Source organism: Aquarana catesbeiana, linkage group LG09 (genome assembly GCF_042186555.1).
Source record: "Aquarana catesbeiana isolate 2022-GZ linkage group LG09, ASM4218655v1, whole genome shotgun sequence".
Classification (NCBI taxonomy): domain Eukaryota; kingdom Metazoa; phylum Chordata; class Amphibia; order Anura; family Ranidae; genus Aquarana; species Aquarana catesbeiana.
Window position 1 is genome coordinate 30,979,335 of NC_133332.1, and position 24,508 is coordinate 31,003,842.

The 24,508-nt window shown below is 48.7% G+C and overlaps 2 protein-coding genes across 6 annotated transcripts in view; one reads left to right on the top strand and one right to left on the bottom strand.

Moving 5' to 3' along the window:
- The window catches only part of LOC141107465 (beta-1,3-galactosyltransferase 4-like), a 138,425-nt gene extending 114,452 nt beyond the window's left edge, over positions 1–23,973 (bottom strand). For both annotated transcript variants that reach the window (XM_073598206.1, XM_073598205.1), the window contains exon 1: positions 23,654–23,973. The gene's annotated coding sequence lies outside the window, so the exon portion shown is untranslated. The remainder of the gene's footprint in view (positions 1–23,653) is intronic.
- PFDN6 (prefoldin subunit 6) overlaps positions 7,798–24,508 on the top strand; it is a 34,313-nt gene continuing 17,602 nt past the window's right edge. The window contains exon 1 of one of the 4 annotated variants that reach the window (XM_073598209.1): positions 7,798–8,127. The gene's annotated coding sequence lies outside the window, so the exon portion shown is untranslated. Of the gene's footprint in view, positions 8,128–22,363; positions 22,410–23,716; positions 23,825–24,508 lie in introns of those variants that run through there. The other 3 variants (XM_073598210.1, XM_073598208.1, XM_073598211.1) reach the window with 3 other exon arrangements.

Sequence of the window (24,508 nt, forward strand, 5' to 3'; positions counted from 1 at the left end):
TCTAATGACAGTACCAGTCCACTATTTCCTTGGAGGCTCTATGGATATGCAGATACAATCTTCAGATATCAAAAGTGTTTTGCCCAGGCATAAATCTCGACTGATCAGGTGATATTAGAGATAATATTACTTTCTGTAGACGGCTTGCCAGTATTTTTGCCATAATTTTGGCATCATTTTTTTAAAAGTGAAATAGGTCGATATCACCCACATAGTAACTTGTCCTTGCCAGGTTTAGGTAAAACTACAATTAAGGCTTTGTTCATCAACTCAAAGAGAACTCCCTGCTTTAGTGACACGCGATAAGTAGCCAGTAGCCTAGGGGCAATCGATTCAGTGTATGTTTGATACCATGCAGAGGGAATACCATCTAAACCTGGGATCTTGGAGGGTGACAGTGAGCTGATAGCCTTCTCCACCTCCTCAACTGTTATGTCTTGATCTAAAAGGTCCTTATGAGAGTCACTGAGCATGGGGAAGTTTAGTGAGGAGAAAAAACCTGTGAAGGTGGTCTCTAAAGGGGGTGTTAGATCATCATAGAGTTTCCCATAGTATGATGCAAACTCCTGATTGATAATCAAGGGGTCTGAGGTAATAGAGCCATCAGTTAGCTGTATGGCGGGTATCGAGCTGTCTATGTATTACAGTATGGGCCAGGAAAGCAAGCAGTCTCCCATTCTTACCCCCATGTTCATGTATTCTAGCGGACAGATGTAGTTGTTGCTTTTGTGTCAGATCAACCTGGTGTATTTGTAGTGCTTTATGTGCCTCAGTTAGTTCTCCCCGGGTTATATTGGATGGATTGGCCGTATGTTTGGATCTTGCCTCCTCGAGGGATCGTTCAAGAGCAGCCTACAAGGCCCTCCCAGTTAGTCTATAATGTTTAATGCGGGATATGTAAGAGCCTCGCAACACTGCCTTAAAGGCATTTCAAACTTGTCAGCAGTGTCCGAGTTGGAAGCCCAATAATTAGCTATGTCTACCGTGATAGACTCTTGTATCTCAGGTGTGGAGATCCAGAGGGGACTGAGCCTCCAGACCCGAAACGCAGGCCTGTGTCCCAAAGTGAGAGTTACCTGTATAAGTGAATTATCCGATATAGTCTGCCCTACATATGTGATCGCCTGAACAAATGGTAAAAGATCTTTAGTGGCAAGAGCATAATCTAACCTGGATAGAGAACCATATGATTTGGATTGACACGATACTGTGGGAAATTTCCAACGCCATATATCCACATAACCATATGCCTCACACCATTTGCTAAATAACCTCAATTCAGATATTAGAGGTTTTAATCTATCCAGAGTTGGTTGTAATACCAAGTTAAAATCTCCCATAATGATCATAGGACATAGTGGCAAGGAGGAGAGTTTAGCACTTATTACAGTAAATACTGTGACCTTGACCGGCAGGGGGACATATATTGTGACCAGAATAACAGGGGTCCTTTGTATCGTGTATCATAAGATATTGGCCCTTAGGGTCAGAGATCACCGTATGACACGAAAAGGGGAGTCCCTTACGAATTAGAACAGCTAACCCCCGGCAATAATTAGAATACGTGGATTGGTGGTTATGCGCGACCCACTGCTTTTTTAGCCCTATCACTTTAGAGCCCATAAGATGGGTCTCTTGGAAACAGACAATATGCGGGTTGAGCCGTTTAACCTGATCAAATACCAATGCACTTTTGAACTTCGAGTTTAGCCCGTGTACATTCCACGAGCAGATGTTTACCTCAGCCATTGTGGATTAAAACTATAAAACTCAGGAGGGATAGAATAGTTCCAAGGGATCCCTGAGCAGTCTCCTCGGAATCGGCCACAATCACAGCATCATAGGTGGGATAGGTTAGTACACATTCACACATCCATTCAGCATCCATACATATCAAAATTAAACAATATAAACATAACAAGAGGCTGTTAAAAGACAGCAACACGGAGGGCGTGTCCTGGCCATGGAAGGGTGAAGACGTGCTTCCTCTCGATCCATCTCACCGCCACACCTCATCACCGCATAGGGAGAGCAATCTTACCCCATCCGCCGCTATAGATGTCGCAGAGGAACCGGGCATCCTCACAGCCTTTGAGGAACGATCGCACGTGACAGGGACAGCTTGATTCGTTCCTCTCCGGACCCAGCGGGAGAAGCCGCGAGGCTTCAAAGATGGCGCCGACAACGAAGGCCGCAAAAATCCCCAAAGCCTCACAACACACCGCTCCACGCGGGAATCAGACGACAGGCTCACCCATACCATCCCCTGCATCGGTGAGTGAATCGATCCCCCTGACCTCCCCAGAAGCTCCCTCCACACCGGATGGTGACTTGGAAGCCCCTGACCCCCTGGATGGACCTGACATCAGACGCCATATTTGGTCCTTACCCACTAAAGCAGACCTAGAACGCTTTGCTGACAGTGTAGAGAAGGCCCTGAAGGAAGACATAGCACAACTTAAGGCTGACACAACTCACTTAGGGGGCAGAGTGGATTCCTTGGAGCAGAGGTTAGAGGAAACACTTCCAGTTATTACCATGCTGCAAGATAAATGTGCTACACAAAGTCATCAGATTGAGGACTTACTCTGTCAGTTGGACAACATGGATAATCGCAGCTGCTGAGCGAATATAAGAAACAGAGGCCTGCCTGAAGCAACTGGGGCTAAAGACATTATTCCTACACTGAAAGGGATCTTTAGAGAATTTTTAGAATTGCCCGCCACAGCTACCATTGAAATTGATCAGGCACACAGAGCCCCGAAGGCCCCCTCCCAAGACGTTAACAACCCGAGGGACATTATATGTAAGCTGCACAGATATACACTTAAGGACCGTATCATGCAGAAAATGAGAGGAAAGCCATACTTCGACTTTGATGGCGCATGTTTGGCCTTTTATCAGGACATCTCGAGGCGCACTTTGCTACAACGCAGATCTCTTCGCCCTCTCCTGATAGCTATCCAAGATGCGGGTCTAAAATACCGTTGGGGCTTTCCCTTTTTTCTTCAAGTCACAAAGGAGGACAGAACCGTGACTCTCCGTACCAAAGATGATCTACCGAACTTTCTGTCCTATCTAGACCTAGATCCAGTGGACTTTCTGGACTGGAGGAGCTCGCTAGAATTCCCTACGGCCAAACTACCAACACTCCAACCATGGCAACCCGCCAGACACACGAGCCGCCGACGGGATCGCAGAAGACATCAGTCTGATACCTCCACTGGACATGACTTCACTAGGGACTAGTGACACTAGCTCCAGAGATAAGGAAGAGTATCACTCAAAGGCTGCATTTGAGACTCTAATCCATAGATGAAGTGGAGCTGAGTTCATTTTTGTTAATCTCACTCTCTGATTAATCCACGTTTAGCTGTATGACGCACTGTTCTGCAGGCGTTGTTTGCACTTTAATTACCCACGATAGACCCCTCTATTCCCTTTTCCTCAAACAATTCCTCTCCACAACAGGTAACATACCTGCTCCCCCTACAAGTTATATATTGTCAGATGCGGTGAGAGGAGTCGGGGGCCGCTTCAACCTCGTTCATTGTTGGTCCACGTTTCCCCCCGTAGGCCACCCTTCTAGTTTTAGGGTATTGTTCCCTCTTGGGATATTGAGTTGTGGTCTGTACCTCCCTCCCCTCAGGGGGACGGGGTCCTAGACACGGCTCATAGATGTTATCAATGTTCAAGCGGTTATGACCGCTTTGGTTTTATATTTATCTCACGTTTCTCTTTTTTCCTCCTTTCCTTTATCCCTGCTCTTTTTTTTTCCCCTCCCATCCCTTCACAAGAACAATAGGTTGCCTCGTTGTCCACGCTGGGCGTATCGTCGAGTTCCGCACCGCACCATCACTCCTTCCACTTCATGGCCACTCTACAGGTAAGCTCTTATAATGTTAGGGGACTTTGCTCCCCACATAAACGGAGTAAACTTTGGAGAGAACTCAAACGGTTGAAGACACAGGTGGTCTTCCTCCAGGAGACCCATTTTACACCCCAATCGCTTCCTAGACTGCCTACACATCTTTTTAACCAGTGGTTTGTTAGCACATCCCCAACGCCTAAATCTAAAGGTACGGCCATAGCAATACACAAATCCTGTCCTTTCCAACCTCTAGATAACAAAATAGATCCACAGGGCAGATATGTTTTTTTAAAAGGAAACATAGCAGGACAAAAATACACGTTTGCCTCAATTTACGCCCCAAACACTAACCAACTCACTTTTATTGACGCTACTTTAGCGTTACTAGCAGACTTTAGGGAGGACCTTCTGGTTCTCGGGGGCGACTTCAATGTGAGCCCGGATCCCTTGGTAGATACATCTCACAAGAGATCCCCCCACTCCTTCGCGTTTCTAAAGCACTTCCTTAAGACCATTCAATCACATCTTTTACTAGACTGCTGGAGGATACTACATCCCTCAGACCATGACTATAGTTACTACTCTAAAGTACATGACGTCTACACTCGTATAGACCATATCTACGTGGATCGCACCACACTAGAATTTCTACAAGAAGCATTTATAGGTAATATTACCATATCAGACCACGCCCCAGTCCATATAACTCTTACTTTACCCTCAGGAGGGCACAAAACCTGGACGTGGAGAATGAACAGTAATTTACTAGATGACGAGGCGGTGGTGAAGAGTGTCTCTGACACTTTGAGCCACTACTTCAGAGAGAACTCGACGGAGGAAGTGAGTGAGGGGGTAGTGTGGGAGGCCCACAAGGCTGTAGCACGTGGAGAATTGATCTCTCAGGGATCTAGACTAAAAAAGGAACGGCAGGCTGACTTTCTGAGACTGCACACTGCGCTCCAAAAGGCGGAACTACAGCACAAAGCAAATGGGAACCCTGAAGCGTTAAAGCAACTTACTGATTTGCGGGAGCTGTTCCTTCGTTTTCTAGATAGACAGACCAAGCAACAGCTCCGTTATATGTCACATAAATATTATGAGCATGGTAACAAATGCGGACGAATGTTAGCAAGGGCACTTAGAAAACGACAGGCTCAGTCATGTATACATAAACTACAATCGGCTTCGGGGGAGACAGTGGTTCAATCCTCCAAGATCGCCTCAGGCTTTAGAGACTATTACGCCAAACTATATAACTTAGACTCAGAGACCCCCACTACTACGACAGAAACTAGACAACATGCGATACAAAAATATTTGTCCTCGGCCGGTCTCCCACCACTCACAGAAGATCAGTCCTCAGCTTTGGAAATCCCAATTACGGTGGCGGAGATTGGGGCAACGGTGGAGTCCTTGCCCAATGGGAAAAGTCCTGGCCCAGACGGGTTCACTAAAGATTACTATAAGACCTTCTTTTCCTTATTAGCTACACCTATGTGTAAATACTTTAATGCTATAGCAGGAGGGACTGTAATCCCTTCGGAAGCGTTACTGGCACACATTACGGTGATGCCAAAGGAGGGCAAGGATCCCACCGTCCCCCAGAGCTACCGCCCTATCTCCCTTCTCAATTTAGACATTAAACGCCTAGCAAAAATTTTAGCCAATAGACTCAAACACATTGTACCAAACATTGTCCATCCTGACCAGACAGGTTTCATAACCGGTAGAGAGGCCAGAGACAATTCTCTTAGAGCAATACAACTTATACATTGGGCACGCACCCGCCCAGATCCTCAACCTTACTTGATTTTATCCACTGACGCAGAAAAAGCGTTCGACCATGTTGATTGGTCATATCTGACAGCGGTACTTACATCATTAGGATTAGGCCCATGAATGCTGACATCCATATTAGCATTATACGCTACACCTTGCGCACAGGTCAAAGTTAATGGGACTCTCTCTTCTCGCTTCCCCATTGGTAACGGCACGAGGCAAGGGTGCCCTCTCTCACCCCTACTGTTCGCCTTGGTATTGGAACCACTTCTCCGATCTGTGAGATCCAATCAGAACATCAGGGGACTAAAGGTGGGAAATATGGAGCACAAGCTATCGGCATATGCCGATGACATTTTGTTCCACCTATCAGACCCCCTGATCTCGTTGCCTAACCTAATGCAGGAACTGAAGATCTTTGGATCAATATCAAATTTTAAAATCAACCTCTCTAAATCCTTTACGTGGCTCAGTCGCGTAAATATCATAAAAATGAATGTTTTACCTCGCATACTGTTTTTCTTACAGATGCTACCGATCCCCCTACCCAGAACATTTTTTGATCAGCTGGCCAAAATGCTCTCAAATTTCATCTGGAACTCATGAAAGCCCAGGATAGCTCTGCGTCTGCTTAATCGTCCTAAGCGAACGGGTGGTTTAGGTATCCCAGACATAAAACGCTATTATCGCGCAGTAGCCCTTCAGAGAATCCTGAACTGGCGTTTCCATACAGAATCCAAACTTTGGGTCAACTTAAAGAAGTGCCTGGCTGGTAGAAATTTGGCTTACGCTCCGTGGTTGCCGCGGGAGTGTAGGGGGCTTTCTGAATCAACCTCCCCGCTGACGACTCAGGTTCTGTCGGTCTGGGACAAAACAAATCTATTGCTGAAATTTGCTCCCCCTATATCCCCGCTGGCACCGCTGGGTGGATTCCAATGGTTCCCTCCAGGTGAACAAATGGCATTTTTTGAGCCATGGCTAGATGATGGGAATGCTAGCTGTGGTAAATTCATGAAGGATGGTAAGCTCATGAGTTATGAAAGCTTACCAGTAGGACGCAAGGGCCCACAACTCAATTTTTGGAGATACAGGCAGTTGCACCACTTCTTTGAGAAACATATTCATCTGATTAGAGACCCGTCTACACCCACTTCTTATGAACGCCTCTTCACAGATGAAGAGCCAGTTCCTCACATGGTGTCGGAGCTGTGCCAACTTTTGGGAGAGGCGGACCCCCACCTGAAGCCCACATACATTCGTAAGTGGGAAGCTGATCTAGGACATGAACTTACAGATACACAACTACACCATCTTTATTATATGACACATTCATCCTCCGTAGACTCCCGTACCCAAGAGACGAATTATAAAATAATGTCTCGCTGGTACCGTGTGCCAGCGGATTTAGCCCGCATTTACCCCTCGGTATCGGATCGCTGTTGGCGGGGATGTGGGCACCGGGGAACTCTTTTGCACATATGGTGGACCTGCCCCATAATTAAAGGGGTTGTAAAGATAATAATTTTTTCACCTTAATGCATTAAGGTGAAAAAACTTTTGACAGTACCGCCGCCCCCAGGCCCCCCGTTTTACTTACCTGACGCCTCGAATCTTCGCTGCTCGTCCTCATCATCTTCATTGCAGCTCAGCCTGGTCGCTGATTGGCTGCAGTGGATGGATTGAAAGCAGCGCAGCCATTGGCTCCGGGGGGGCGGGGCCGAGTGATACAGCGAGCGGCTATAGCCGCCGGCTGTATCACGGGAGCGCGCCCGCAAGCACTCACCACCATGCGAGGGAGCTCGCATTAAGGTGGTAAATGCTTGCGGGGAGGAGCTGAAACAGCCGCCGAGGGACCCCAGAAGACCAGGTTCGGGGCCACTCTGTTCAGAACGAGCTGCACAGTGAAGGTAAGTATGATATGTTTGTTATTTAAAAAAAAAAAATAAATTACCTTTACAACCCCTTTAAGCCCTTTTGGGAAGATGTAAAAGAACAGATAAAAACTATATTAGGACTGGAGGTTCCTTTCTCTCCCGAGCACTTCATATTGCATGTACCCGCATCTTCACTTAGACAATACAAGAAAAGTGTATTACCACACCTGCTGAATGCAGCCAGACGACTACTCCCAATTTACTGGAAGAAGTCCAACATCCCTACAAGGGAACAGTGGATTGCAGGGGTGAATGCAATACGCAAGGCTGAGGAGTGGATAGCGACCTGCCGAGGTTTGCGAGAGAAATATCTAGCAATATGGGCACCCTGGAATGATTTTTCCCCAGACCCACGTTGGGTCCCCTCCAGCTTTATTAGAGTTAGCGGATCCCTCACTAAAAGCTCGTAGATCAACAAGTGCTGAGAGGTAGAGATACCGGAATTTGAGTAGCTGTTGTGAATTGGCCCTGATTGATGTGACGGATACCTGTGCTGTGGTGCGCCTGGCGTGGACACGGACGACACATCCCTAAAGAGCATGGGTATGTCTAGCTTGTTCCATCCTGCTCCCCCCTTTCCTTCCCCACCTACTTTCTTTTCTCTTTTCTGTTAACCTGGTTTATTTTATAACAGTGGATTGTGTTATTGACTCTAAGTTGACGGACGGTGAGACCCCCACATGAAGCTGCCCCATGGGTAGCGTAATTACAGTAGTCCCTATCTGACAAGCATACTGTTATCGCTTAACGGCCCCCCCATACGGGATGGGGGTGGAGGGTGGTTTGATGGAGGCATTAGTGCCCCCCCCCCCCCTTCGCCTCACCCGTGGGCCGAATGATAAGTTATTTGATGTTCAGATAAAAGACTTACCTTTCCAGCTCAAAACTAACTCATGCTCTCAAAAAGGGTCCCGGTGAGCTGATAGATTATATGGTGGCTTTAGTAGCCTTAAAAATACTAGAGGGTCTCCCCGTCCGACACACATTACTAGACTACTTGATACGTGGTTTGAGATTGTAACATTCTGACCATACTTTGCCCTAAACGAATCAAGTGGTTCAAATGTATTCACTCGACCCTGCGAGGTCGATTCCACAAACGTTTATTTCTTATGGATATGTCTTGTCCCTTTTTTTTGTGTTTGTTTATGTCAAATAAAAATAAAATAATGATTACAAAAAAAAGACAGCAACACCCCTGCCCGACTCTCACGGAACCGGAGTGGGCCTATACCCAAAACTTGAGCCATGCGTGGGGTGCATGACCTGTTACCCATGAATTGGAATGAAAAAAGAAAAGAACAGTTCCACTATTATGTGGAGTAGCATAGCTCCCCAGGCGCAGCTCCCACCCTCTCAGCAGATGAGGGTTGTGGGCACTCCCGCAAAAAAGGTAATAGTGGTTGATCCCCTTAAGTCCCAGCAAGAAAAAAAGGAGGGGGCTGTAGTGTTCACAGCATGCATAAGTAGGGGAAGAGAAAAAACAAGTAGATTGGCATCACAAAGGTACAAATATCCATCAGGCGGGTTCCCGAGGACGTTGTGGCAGTGATTCCCACCACGCCATGGCATTCTCAGGAGATTGAAAAAAGTGAACTTTGTCTTGATCGACGACTCGTAGAGTGGCCGGGAACAGCATAGAATATTGAATAGCATGTTCCCGCAATCGTTGCTTGATTGATTGGTATTGTGCTCTTTGGTTACGAACGGCCACTGAGTAATCCGGGTACAGTGACACCACCGCATTATTGATCTTGAGACTGCCTTTCAATCTGGCTGCACGTAGTATAGAATCACGGTCTCTGTAGTTCAATAGGCAAATCACCATTATGCGAGGAGGATTTCCTGCTGGGAGAGGACGGCCCGGGACTCGGTGTGCCCGTTCGATCACAAAACATGGGGATAGGAGCTCACGGACAAATTCCTGCTCCAGCCAGCTCTCCAGGAATGCCACCGGGTCGGACCCCTCTACTCTTTCAGGGAGACCAACCAGCCTAAGATTGTTTCTTCTGAGGCGGTTTTCAAGGTCATCCACCTTCTCTTCTAGTGTGGCTATTTTCCCGCCAGCAATATTGATCTTGGGTAGAAGAGGGTTAACTGTGTCCTCAAGGTCACCAATGCGACGTTCGGACTCAGAGACCCGACCACGCAATTTTTGGACATTATGTCTCAACAAAGCAAAGTCATTCTTATTTTCAGTGACCGTCCCCAGTAACACAGTATGGTTTATGGTACCTCCAATAGCGTAGGCCCCTTTGCATCATCCGCCGCATCCTCTCCCTCTGGTAATTGTGAAATCAGGATCGAAGGATCAGATATTCCCAGGGAGGACTGCGTTGAAGTGCCCGACGTGTCTCCAAAGAGATCCGGAGTAGATGCAGGCGACAGGCATGGTGCTGTGTTGGCGGTGCAGCTGCCATCTTGGCCCGAGTGTGTAGTAACACTCATTCTTGCCGGCGGTTGTTTCTCCAGTCTGCCCATCCGCCGCTACCACCATCCAGTGAATCTTGACTCTTCCCCGATCTAAGCGGTACCTGTATGTCATTGTTTAGGGTGAGATCAATGCAGGATGGAGCAGGATTATCTCAGGAGAGCCGGAGCTGCTCGGAGAGACGTCCGATCACATGCTCGTCCAGGCCACGCCCCCTTGTTTTCATTTTATCAATAGATTGTTTGAATTAGTGGTGCACCGAAATTTCGGCCGCTGAAAATTATTGGCCGAAAACTGTTTTTTCATTTGGCCGAATTAAAAAACAGCTGATACCGAAAAGGGGGAGTGGTCTGCCCTGAGTGCCGCCCAGTCCTCCACTCCCTCTTACTCCTCCTCCACTCGCTGCGATCTCTGTGTTTCACGGAGCTGAATTGCCCGGTTGCAGTTAACAATGTCCTGTCTCCTGTGATAGACGGCACACTGATCCAATGGTGGGACATTGAATCAGCGTGACGTGATTACAGGAGGCAGGACATTGTTACTGCGGCCCTGGGCAATTCAAATCCAGTTCCGTGACACACTGAGATCGCCACTGATGCGGGCACAGGCAGGCTGCACATGATGGGCACTGCTAAAGCTGCTGGGTATACATGATGGGCACTGGTAAAGCTGCTGGGCATACATGATGGGCACTGGCAAGCTGCACATGGACACTGATGGGCTGCATATGACGGACACTGCCAAGCTGCATATGACGGGCACTGCCAAGCTGCATATGACGGGCACTGCCAAGCTGCATATGACCTGGCTGGTTTGCTGATTTGGGAGGAATGTAGACACATTTCCATCTCCCTGTGTGCTCAGCATCGATTGGCCTACCCGTGTAAGTACTCAGATCCACTGTCATCAACTATGTTCTAGCATATCAATCTATGTTGAAAGTATGATTCTAATTAAAAATATTTCTTCTAACTATACTGTTATTGCATTATACTAATATTTGCTATACAGTGGAACCTCGGATTGCGAGTAACGCGGTTAACGAGAGTTTCGCAATACGAGCACTGTATTTTTAAAAATCGTAACTCGGTTTGCGAGTCTTGTCTTGCAAAACGAGCATGATTTAGGTCAAAATGTGTGCAGTACCGCGTTTGGCCTAAGGTAGGGGGGCGCCGGAGCCGAGCGGCGCCAATCGTCGCTGTTCGGAAATGCACAGAAAGGCCCGAGGACAGCTCGGTTGACCTTGGCAAACCTCAGGAACGGAGTCTTTCCGAGGTCAGCCGAGGTGTCCTCTGGCCTTTCCGGCCATTTCCGAGGCTCTCCGGCGCCCCCCCACCTCTGGCCGCATGCGGTATTGCATGCCATTGAAGTCAATGCGGAACAAATTATTTTCGTTTCCATTGACTTTGATGAGGAAACTGGCTTTGATATGCGAGTACTTTGGATTAAGAGCATTCTCCTGGAACGGATTATGCTTGTAATCCAAGGTTCCACTGTATTTATATTTATAGAACAAAAATACAACAAATAAGATTGTCCTAAATGACACTAATGCCGCGTACACACGGTCGGACTTTCCGGCATACTTGGTCCGGCGGACCAGAGTGTGCCGGACAATCCGCCCGTGTGTGGGCGGCGGCGGACTTTTCCGGCGGACTTCTTCCCAAAAGCCCGCCGGACCTAGATTTTAAACATGTTTGAAATCTTTCCGTCGGACTCAGTTTCGGGCGGAAAGTCCGCTCGTGTGTGTGCTGGTCCGACGGAAAGCCCGCTCGTGTGTAGGCTGGTCCGACAGACCAAATACGACACGAGGGGATGGTATTGCATCTCGCGCTCGCTGCAATAGGAAAAACAAATCTTCCTATTGCGGCGAGCGCGGGGCATACCAGGCCCTTAGGTCTGGTATGGATTATAAAGGGGAACCCCGCTACGCCGAAAAAACGTCCCAGCATGCCCAAGGACTGTGACATCATATGGGGGCGGGGTCTCCGCCTATATAAGTCACAACGCAGCCCTCAGAGACCAGTCCAGCCGGAGAGAGCGTCGTGTCAACATCTGGGGGAAGAGAAGAGAAGAGAAGCCAAGAAGCCAAGAAGCCCAGAAGTCCGGACCTCCGCTCGCAATAGAGCTACATGAAGAGAGCGGAGGGGCCGGCCGAAGACCTGCGACACCGGGAGAAGAGGCCGGAGAGCGGAGAAGAACCAACCGGACGCCGGGAGAAGATGAAGCGGAGGGACCCCCGAAGCCGGAAGAAGACCCCCGAAGCCGGAGGAAGATCCCCCCCCCGGAGCTGTTTAATAAAATATTTTAAAAACCTGTGTAGTGTGTTTTATTACTTACACTTTTTTCCTAGGTAAATGGGTAGGGGTACCATGTACCCCATACTCATTTACATAGGGTGGGGGGCCGGGATCTGGGGGCCCCCTTATTAAAGGGGGCTCCCAGATTCCGATAAGCCCCCGCCCGCAGACCCCGACAACCAACGGCCAGGGTTGTCGGGAAGAGGCCCTTGTCCTCATCAACATGGGGACAAGGTGCTTTGGGGGGGGGGGGGCGCAGGGCGCCCCCCTCCCCCAAAGCACCCACCCCCCATGTTGAGGGCATGCGGCCTGGTACGGTTCAGGAGGGGGGGGGCGCTCGCTCGTCCCCACCCCCTTTCCTGACCGGCCAGGCTGCGTGCTCGGATCGGGGTCTGGTATGGATTTTAGGGGGACCCCACGCCGTTTTTTCGGCGTAGCGGGGTTCCCCTTTATAATCCATACCAGACCTAAGGGCCTGGTATGCCCCGCGACGGGGCTAGCAAGGTGTCAATCTCGCCGATAAAAGCGGCAAGATTGACATCCTTTTCTAGTCCCGTCGCACCTGAGTCACGTTCAAAATGAACGGACTTGTCCGTGTGTGGGCAAGTCCGTTCATTCTGAAAGTCCGCCGGAACTCCGGCGAAAGTCCGTCGGAAAGACGGGCGGACTTAGCCCGCCGGAAAGTCCCGGCGTGTGTGGGCAAGTCCGTCCGTTTTAAAGTCCGGCGCACCTGGCGGACAAAGTCCGTCGGAAAGTGTGCCGGACCAAGTAGGATAGAAAGTCCGCTCGTGTGTACGCGGCATAAGCCTCTGAGGAAGGACGTCATCGTCCGAAACATGTCAGGCGTCATTTGTAATATGCACTTTTGCTAGCCTAATCTTCAAATAAGGCAGCTAAGTTTCATGCCTATTTTGTATATTTAGTATATATTTGTTACAATTTTTACATGTTAAGTCTTTGACATTTGTAATTTTATCAATTGTGATTATGAAATAATCATTTTTACTTCATACTCGGTCTGTCATTCAAAAATCCTGAGGGGTTACACTGTGCCTTGTGCAATAAGTCTTCTTTTGTTAAAGTATTAGTAAAGGTTCATTTTTTTTTTTTTTAATGACAAACATGTTATACTTACCTGCTCTGTGTAATGGTTTTGCACAGAGCATCCTGGATCCTTCTCTTCTCCCCCCTGCCGCTGTCCTGGGCTTCCCCTTCCCTGTGGAGTGCCCCCGTAGCAAGCCACTTGCTCTGGGGGCAACCGTGTGTGCTGACAGCTGGGCCCTGCTCTTTGTGTCCATAAAACACTCGGCCTCTGCCCCCCCATCACTAGCTCTGATTGACAGGAGTGGGAGCCAATGGCTCCCACTGCTGTATCACAGCCAATGAGGAGCGAGAGAGCAGAGAGAGACTTGGCTCTCGTGCAAATCACTGGATCAAGATCGGGGTCAGGTATATATATTTAGGGGGGCTACAGGGGAAGCTGCATGCAGCAGGTTTTTGACCATACTGCATAGAAACCTTCTGCCTTAACAACCACTTTAAGGTTTAGGGTTGAGATTGGTAGCTAGGTTTAGGTTAAATTATTAGGTTTAGAGGTTTTTTATTGGTCTGACATTTCAGGGTTAATTACTAAAACTGGTGCAGCTCTGCATAGAAACCAAATCAGCTTCCAGGTTTTATTTTCAAAGCTTAAAGGATATGTAAAGGTTTATTTAAAAAACAAACATGTCATACCTACCTCCTCTGTGCAGCTGGTTTTGCACAGAGTGGCCCCCGATCCTCCTCTTCTGGGGTCCTTCAGCGGTGCTCCTGGCTCCTCCTCTTCTCGAGTGTCCCATTGGAGAGTGACTCTCTGTGCAGGCGTGCTCCTGTGTCCTGTTGCTGCGTCCATTGACACAGACAGCAGGACTCGGCTCCGCCCCTGGCTCCCGCGTCATTGGATTTGATTGACAGCAGCGGGAGCCAATGCCTGTGCTGCTATCAATCTATCCAATCAGGACCGAAACACTGGCTGGAGCTGGTGTGCTTGTCCCTGCCGCTGGAAAGACCAGGTTCAGGTAAGTAAAGGGGGGGGGGGGGGGCTGCTGCATCAGAGATTTTTTACCTTAATGCATAGAAAGACTGCATTAAGGTGAAAAACCTAAAGGATTTACAACTCCTTTAATTGAACAAGCTGAAGCTAGAAGCTGATTGGCTACCATGCACAGCTGCACCAGATTCTGAATACTCCAGTTGTAGCAAATCTCCCCGTGTATTAGGGTTCAATTTAAGAGTATTAAAACCCCTGGTGCCCAACCTGTGGCCTATAAGCCATATGCGGCCTTCGGACCTTAGCAGTCAATAGTGGGAACATGGATTTGTAAAGGGGCCTTTAATAGCAGTGATCTCTAAAGCCTTTTTTTTATTTTTTTTATTTTTACAGAAAAGTTTATTTAAGTTTCAGGGCAAAACAAAGAAAAGCAATGGTACAATCTTATCAACCTTACATTAAGCACCCAATCGTAGCATTATCCAGTCGGCAGTATTATGGCAATTTGGTATCAGAACATCTATAGGGGGAAACTATCATCAGGAGCACATTGGAGGGAGCTGGAAGTGCATGAGAGAGGGGAGGAAAAGCCCCAGATGTTGGATGGAGGATAGGAGGGAGAGAGGGGGTTCCACCTCCACTTTATCTAGGAGTTGCCATCATTGAACATTATGTGTACTTCAACCCATCACAGATCAGCTGTACTACTACATTCCGAATCCTAGCCCAGAGGCAACCGTCGCTCACGAACCCAGGCCTCCCATAAATTTTTTGGAGCAGTTACGTTCCATATATGTCAGCTTGTACAGTGGCAGCTCTAGATCGATCAGGGATTGCCATTGTTGGAACGTGGGGGGGGGGGCGCTGGGCCTGTTCCATTGTCACAGGATTGCTTTCCTAGCATAGAAAGCTGTGTAGAATACAAATAGTTTTTTTAGATTGTGGGGCCTCCAATGTGTCGCAGATACCCAGCAGAAGGGGTATTGGGTCCCAGGGGACCCTCACGCCCGTCCAGAAGGGCCTCAGCTGTGAGCAGGACCATACCACATGGAAAAAGGATCCAACCTCTGCACTACATCTATGGCAGGCCGGTCGTCTGTCGGGGTATATTCTAGCCAGTCTCTCTCGGGAGTAGTAGACCCAGTGTAGAAACTTTAGTTGTGCGAGACAGTCCCTGGCCGAGATTATTAATGGGATGTACTGTTGGATGCCCTCTTCCCAGTCATCGTCAGCCAGTTCTGGGATATCTGACTGCCATGCTGAAAATAATTGGGAGACCTTTGAGGTATCGAGTCACGCCAGAATGGAGTAAAGGGCAGACAGAGTTCCACCCATCCCCGAGGCCCTCAGCAAGACCTCCACGTCATGAACCTCTAGCCTAATGGCTCGTGGGAATTGAGCCTGGAACATGTGTCTTAGCTGTAGGTATCTAAATAGCATAAGGTTGGGCAGGGCCCGGTCCCTTTTAAGGTCATCAAAGCTAAACAGTCTACCGTCGGACACTGTCTCCCAAGGTCTTGATTTCAAAAAATGCCCAGATCACTGGATCAGGTATGGTTTCAAAATGGGGCAGTCGAGGGATTACCCCAAAGTGGGGTGTGCGGGGACTCTTTCGCTATCCTGGGCGTACTACCAAGCCAGAGAAATTAGTTGATTATGCTATCCAGTTTTTTAAAGAAAGTCATTGGTATGGTGTTCGGGTCTGCCTAAAGAGATACAAGAGTTTAGGAAGGATTGACATCTTAATTAGATTAACCCTGCCAACTAAGGTAAGGGGCAGTGTTTTCCAGACAGCGCATCTCCCAGACAGGGAAGAGATCACCGGGGTCAAGTTGAGATTAACATACTGCGATAGATCTCTATGTATAATCACACCTAAATACTTGAACTGAGAAACAAACTGTAGTAGGGTATTGGTTTGCAGTGCTACAAACCGCAGAAGACAGAGGGAATAAGAACGGCTTACCCCAGTTAATGCAGATGCCAGAGTACCGACCAAACGTGTCTATAATAGATAGGTCCACCCCCAAGGGATCCCTATCATTCCTCAAATACAAAAGGGTATCATCGGCATAGAGGGAAATCCTCTCCTGTACTGGGCCCATGGGTATCCCATCCATTGCCTCAGAGGAGCGCAGTAGAATCGCCATCGGCTAAATAGCCAGCGCGAAGAGGACCGGAGACAGGGGGAACCCCTGCCTCTATGAAGTTGGAAGGGTGGGGAGAGGGTTGATCCCGTACGTACTCTAGCCTTCAGAGAACTATACAGGGCCCAGACCCACGAGATGAAATTAGATCCAAAGCCGAAACGACGCAGGACCTCCCACAGATAGACCCACTCCACCGAGTCAAATCCTTTTTCAGCATCGAAGGAGGCCACTGCATCCGATGGAGTGAGAAAATCAGTGAATGCCAGAACCGTATATAGTCTCTGGAGGTTGATATCTGTCCCTTTACCAGGCATGAACCCTGTCTGGTCCTCATGAATCAGGGTGAGGATAACGTAATTTATTCTACCAGCCAATACCTTGGTAAGTATCCGAACGTCAAAGTTAAACAGGGATATGGGCCGGTAGGATGTGCATAGTTTAGGATCCTTATCTGGCTTGGGAATCACTACAATGATTGCCTCCGCCATGGAGGTAGGAAGAGCACCCCCCTCCAAGGCTTGAGTCATCATGGCATGTAGCTTGGGCAGCAGTTGCTCTCCGTACCATTTATAAAACTCAGTCTGCCCCAGGAGTCTTCCCCACCTGTAGGCCACCTAGCGCCTGCTGCACTTCCTTGAGGGTTATTGGGCTGTCTAAGCTGTCCCTAGCCAACTCAGTGAGCTTGGGGAAGGCAATTTGATCCAAATAGCCTCCTAGTTCCTCATCTGAGTACGTCACCCTGGATGAGTACAGGGACTTGTAGTAGGAGGCAAAGTGGTCATTGATGGCCTGTAGGTCTGTCACAGCTGCCCCAAGGCCATCTTTAATTCGAGCTATACTGGTAACAGGCTGTTGTTCTTTAGCTATCCAGACCAGGAGCCGTCCAGTTCTCTCTCCCTGCTCGAAGATGCCTGGTTTGTGCCAGTTGATTTTTTTTGGCCTTAGTCACCCTTAGGAGAACTACTTCACGATAGGCAGCCTGCATATCTAGACAAGTAGTCAGATTTTTAGAGAGGACATATTGAGACTCCAGGGTGCATGCCCTGGTCTCAGCCTCCTCTATAGTTATGGCTGCAGCCCAACGGGCTCTAGAGATAGAAGACTGGTAGCAGCCCCTGACATACGCCTTAAAGGCATCCCATATCGCTTCAGAGGAGGCTGTACGGCTATTCAACAGCCAAAATTCAGAGATAAGGTTAGCTATATCATAGTCTATAGTAGGGTCAGAGATCCAGTATCGGGAAAGTCGCCACACTCTCTCAGAGGATGGAGTCGACGTTTGGAGGCAGCAGAGCAGGGGAGCAGGATCCGAGATACCTCTTGGGAGGATCTCAACCTCTCTTACCTTCGGCAGAAGCCCCCTACTGGCATAAACCAAATCTATTTGTGAGAGGGTACGGTATGAGTAGCAGGTAAAAGCACGCTCAGCAGGGTGCTTCCATCTCCAGACATCCGTCAAATCGTATAGGGACGCCCATCTGGACAGAGGAGAGTCCACGGCAGTGCCAGAGGCCAGTTTATCTAGGGAAAGACTAGGAAGCACATTGAAATCCCCTGCTATAATAATGTTATCTGTTGCAAAGATATATAAAGTGGGGACCAAGCATTTCAGCAGTGAGATAGTGGCAGGTAAAGGTATGTATATTCCCGCAATCAACATTTCAAGAGTATTTATTATTACATGTAACAGCACATACCTGCCCTCTGGGTCAATTTTAACATTTAGAAATTCGAAGGTCAGGGACTTATGTATCAGGATACTGACTCCTCTCGCATAGCCAGAGTAGGTAGTGTGCTAATATTGTCCCACCCATGGCTTTTTAAGGCTCATAATCTTGCTGCCCACCAAGTGGGTTTCCTGCAAGATGCATATGTGGGGGTTGTGCTGTTTGAGAAATGTTATAACCAGGGAGCGCTTAATTTTGTCATTAAGGCCCCTGACATTCCAGGAGATCAGTCTTATGGGGCCATACAGTATTTATGTGTGGAGTATCAATCGGATAAGTAATCATCCCATGACCCAGAGGGGGAGATCTCATCTCTAGCACCACTCGTACTATAATCTCCTCACTCCCCATCTTGCCACTCGACCATAGCTTAGGCACATTCTGTATCATCAAAATAGAGGAACCACTGCATTTACCAGGCTGAAACAAAAAGTAAAAAAAAAAAAAGAGCATATAACCAAAACCCCACCCCCCACCCCGCACATCAAGTTAGAAAAGAGAACTTGGAGTGCCTTATCCCCCAACTCACAAAACTGATAAACCCAACACAATTTAGGAAATTCTCCTATGGGAGCAGTGGGTCCACAGGCCGTAGCCACAGTTACCTGCATAAAGATGACAGTACGAAACGGGATTGTCATGTCATATAAAGTGGATAAAAGTAAAGGTAGAGTAAGATATAAAAAACACCTAGCGTACTCTGGGGGAAACAAGCTTAGTTGCATTCAACACACTTAACACATTCAAATATGGGGTGGTCTGTCCCTGGTGCACATGCTACCATTCGCCTCCGGTAGTCAGGGAAAAGTCCCTGGGGTCCGCCCATTCACAAAAAAAACCAAAAAAACAGAGTACAACAGGGGAATCCATGAGGAACTGTACACGTCAGTGGTCGTTAGAGGGGTACGTATAGACCGGGAGAGATCCCACCCGTTCAAGCAGGGGAAAGGGCGAAGGATGTATAGTCCAGCAAAAGGAGGTCGACCATGAAGTAGGTGGTGTGGCTGTTACTTTCTTCGGATCTGTCCTCTGGGAAAACGTAGATCAGACAGCCACCCTCCATAGGCAGGTAAGCAGGGGGGACAGGGAACCTGGGGGGGGGGGGGGGGGGGGGGTCTCAGCAACAATGAGGGCACCTAACATAGTTAACTTGCTCCAGGCAGGTTGTCTAGCCATTGGGAGGCATCTTCCAGGGAGACAAAGTATTTTGTAGACTCCCCATCCACAACCCGAAGGCATGCAGGGAAGAGCATGCTGTACTTCATCCCTCGCGTGCGTAGTTGGGCCTTTACATGGTCGAAGGTTCTAGGGAGCCTCTGCGTTTCGATGGATTAGTCCGGGAACAGCATTCATTTGGTGTTTTCAAATCGAAGTTCATCAATTTTCCTTGCCTCACGGAGAATAAGGTCCCGGTCTCGAAAGTTCAAGAGCCGGAATATGAAGGTGCGTGGTGGGGCACCTTGTGGGCCCCGCACCGCCGTCATCCTGTGGGCTCTTTTTTCAACAACGAAGTGGGGGGAGAACTGCACACTGGGGAAAAGGGTGCGGAGGAGCTGCTCCATGAAGGCAGTGGTGTCCTGTCCCTCCGCTCCCTCCGGCAGGCCAACCACCCTCAAATGATTCCGTCATCTCCTTTTCTCACTATCTTCGGTGGGTGACTCCAGTGCTTTCATTTTAACTCGTAGAGTGTGAATAGACGCCTGTTAATCTCTTGCGGCGTCCTCCGACTCACCCACCTGCCTTTCCGCCTCACCCAGCCAGTCTCAGAATCTGTTCACGTCTCTCCTCATTAATCCCAAATCAATTTACAGGAGATCGATTTTTTCCATGAGAGTAGTTTTTCAACTGGTAATAGCCTGCATAAGAGCCGTGAATCGGTCTTCCTCTAGGGTAGACGGATCAGTCGGGGCTGTCTGTGTCGCCATGTTTGTGCTGCGCGTGGGAGTCCGCTTCTGGAGCTGAGACACCTCGTCACCCGGACCCAGATTTCCCCCCTTCTCATACCCCGAAATCTCACGGAGTAGAGGTCAGGTGTCAGTCGTAATAAAATCTGAGAATTCACGGATAAAAGCAGGTATTAGCGGAGCTCCGAACACACACGTATGCTCAGGTCTCCAGCTTGGCCACGCCCCAAAAGTCTAAGTTTAGTTAAAGTGATACTCCACTTTTTTTTTTTATTAAATGGCCCCATTTATACCATAATGTGCTAGTATGCACCACATATTAGCACATTATGTCATATTTACCTGTCAGACAAAGCCCTCCAGAGCTGAGCTGCCACCGCTTCAACTGGTCACAGGGGCTTCCAGTCTTCATCTGGTCTTCTTTCTGGGTGCTTGTGCACGGAAGTCACATAATCGCGGCACAGAGCGGTGCCATAAATGCATACTGAGCTGCGCATGTGCAGCTCGGTGTACATTACAGCTGACAGGCAGGGGGAAGCATTTATGATAGAAGAGACCAATAGGGTCTTTTCTGTCATTAAAAACCCTACCTGTCCTAGTTGAAATATTCCATCCTCTAGCCCAGGGGTCTTCAAACTTTCTAAAGAAAGGGCCGGTTTACTGTCCTTCAGACCTTAGGGGGTCCGGACTGTGCCCAATGGGAAAGAACGACACCAAATATTTGGTATTTGGGGGAGCAATAGTTGGGGGGGGGGATATTACCCCACTTTTGTTGTCAGTGGAAGGAATTATGTCCCAGGGTTGGTGTCAGTGGAAGGAATGGTGCCCCATTGTTGGTGTCAGTGGCAGGAATGGTGCCCCGATGTTGGTGTCAGTGGCAGGAATAATGCCTCAAGGGTCAGATAAAGGTAAGCAAAGGGCCACATCCGGGCCCCAGGGCCGCAGTCTGGGGTCCACTGCTCTAATCCACCCCATCCACACAACAGAAATCTTTTGGTGCTGGGGGGGGGGGTAAAACAGCTGCTGGACATGTCCTAGGCACTTGTCAAGAGTCATAAGATTTATTGTCATTACGAATAAAATCCACAACGAAATTACAAAAATAGAGGAAAACTCCCAACACAATTGAGGATCAATCAACTTCACACACACACACATTCATAAACCACTAAGGCTGCATTCACACATGATTACAGACCGGATCGCCGCGATTCCACCCTGCAATTTCAAATGGCTGCAGAACGCGGGACGCGCTTGTGATGACATTACTTCAAATGGCACCCCAATCGCACTGCAATTTAGCCACGATTGTCGGGCGGTAAATCGCGCTGTAATCACAACACGTGACTGTTGTCGCTCGAAAAGGAACATGAGCTTCTTTTTGGGCATTTTGCAGCCATTTAAAATCATGGGGCGGAATCGCGGCGAATCTGCCCGTGATCATGAATGTCACAACATCCCTCAAAATAGCGGGAAAACATTAACCTTAACCGTATATTACCTAACATGAATTAATTCCCATTTACTGCTGACAGTGCCGCCTTTTTACCCCCCCCCCCCCCATTCATAGAAGCTGTAACTATATATATACTACATCAATGAAACTCTATGAATGGAGGACAGGTGAATGAATGAAAGGTACACCTCCTTTATTCACAGAGATCTTTTTATTACTGGAAGTTATAGTACAACTTCTATGAATGGAGGAGGGGGCCAGGAAGGGCTGGTATAGTCGGCATGCTTGATGAGCGCCTGTGACAGGCCCATGAAGATCACACATAGCATACAATCCAATTGTACAAGTGTAATACAACACAGAGCTGAGTGCCAGGAACTAATAAAAGGCACGATCACAGAACACATCACAGCAAATACAATTTATAATGATATCATTAAAGTGTAACTCCACTTTTTTTTTGAGAAGGAAACAACATTCCCCTCTGGGTGATCTCTGTACATTGCAAGGATTAGAACAACCTTTGTTGCAGATTCGTACCATTTGTTATTCTGAAGTAAGGATGGGCTCGAGCGTGTTCGCCCATCCCACGTGCAGAGCCCATGTGCAGAGCCGCTAGAAAGTTGGCACTGCGCTGCGCTAATCACAGGTAGTGAGACATTTCCCGATCTCTGCAGCCGCGCAATGGGGACAATGTCTCACTGCCTGTGATTAGCGCAGAGCAGTGCCAACGTTCTGGCGGGCTCTACATGTGGGTTGTGTGAACACACCGGAGCTCATTCTTATTCTGAAGAAATCCCTGGGTGTTTCTCTGTGCCTCTGGGCTCAGTAAGTGTGATGGGAGAGGTTTTATAATTATCAGTCAGGTGTTGTAGCTGCAGAGCACTAATGAGGAAATCTGCTGGTCCTGTATCTCTTCAGACGTGTTCCTACAGGGAGAATCTCACCAAAAAAACTGACATTTTTGTTGCAGGGGATGCCTGAAATCTGACTTGTATCTTAAAGAGACTTCTGGGAAAATCAGTGAGCCAATCACACAAGCAGGAAATGATGTTTCTGGGGAGTGGTCAGTACGCACTCTGTGCAGCCATATTGTATCTATAGAAAATTACAGCGGCTGCAGATTGAAAAGGAAAGGTCATTTTTAATAACATTCGATTACAATATGACTTGTGTCGCCATTGTACACGCTATATTCATTTTTCTTTATTTGCTATTTTTTTTCCCCACAAAAGTGGAGTTACCCTTTGGGTGGGTGTCAGGTTGGAGGAGGGGGGATGGAGGGGGGTTAGGTTGGGGGAGGGGGGATAGGGGGTGTCAGGTTGGGGGAGGGGGAATGGGGGTGTCAGGTTGGGGGAGGGGGGATGGAGGGGTGTCAGGTTGGGGGAGGGGGAATGGGGGTGTCAGGTTGGGGGAGGGGGGGTGGTGGGGTGTCATGTAGGTGGAGGGGGATGGAGGGGTGTTAGGTTGGGGGAGGGGGAATGGTGGGGTGTCAGGCTGGGGGAGGGGGAATGGTGGGGTGTCATGTAGGTGGAGGGGGGATGGAGGGGTGTCATGTAGGGGGAGGGGGGATGGAGGGGTGTCATGTAGGGGGAGGGGGGATGGTGGGGTGTCATGTAGGGGGAGGGGGGATGGTGGGGTGTCATGTAGGGGGAGGGGGGATGGTGGGGTGTCATGTAGGTGGAGGGGGATGGAGGGGTGTTAGGTTGGGGGAGGGGGAATGGTGGGGTGTCATGTAGGTGGAGGGGGGATGGTGGGGTGTCATGTAGGGGGAGGGGGGATGGTGGGGTGTCATGTAGGGGGAGGGGGGATGGTGGGGTGTCATGTAGGTGGAGGGGGGATGGAGGGGTGTTAGGTTGGGGGAGGGGGAATGGTGGGGTGTCATGTAGGTGGAGGGGTGTCAGGTTGGGGGAGGGGGGATATGAGGACAGGTATGACATATAGAAGGAAGAGGTGGGGAAGGGAGGTGTGTATATAAAATATATATATATATATGTATATGACATCGGTTTCTCCTCCATACAATAACACAACAATCCTATTCTCAGGCACACAGCCGCCATATGTCTCACCTCATTCCTCTCCTCTCTGTTCTTTCATTATATGGTCAATAAAGTTGGGCGGATTGCAGAAGGTGGGTGTGGCCAGGAAGCTGGTCGCCATGGTAGCGGTTGCGGGCGGAAGTACGGAGTGTTTCCGGTTGAGAGGTGAGCGGGCGGCACGTTTCCCGGGACGGAGAGAAGGTGAGGGTAGCGGCGGGGTCCCGGGTGTACGTATCCCGTACGGGGCCCTCAGAGCTCTATTATGCATATATTGGGGGGCCATGTGTGTCCGTCTGTGGTCCTCCACAGCGACCAATCACATCCGGACTCCAGTCATTACTCCAGATCTGGGATCTCCCAGAAATCAGGAAATATAATATGAATATACAATTATTCCATACACGGGGTCTTCTCTTCTCCTGGGTGTAGTGCTCTCCATACACACATCCATCACTTCACTTCTTGTGTCATCAGATCGGGGACAATCTGGTCGGAATGTTCCAGGTGTTTGATGTGTCTGAGATCACCGATCGCTGGGTCCGCCGTTCTCCCGGGGACTATTCCCGGCTTCTGGCCAACTTTAGTCCTTGGATAAGGGAAGGGGTATAACCTCTGTAAGGTTTACTTTTGCTATCTGTGTCCCTGTTGGGGAGATTTCACTTCCTGTCCCCATAGCCAAACAGGAAGTTAGAATAAATCCCAGGGGGTGGCACTAGGACTAGTGTCCCCATTGGAAGATTTCGCCTCTATTCCTGTTGTGGTGACAACCCAAAAAAAAAAAAATCTGGGATTTTCTTTCGCTCTCAGTGATAGTCACCAGGACAAATAGGTGAGCCTACCTAACCGGGACACAGCAATAAAACCTGACAGGGGTTCTAATCCATC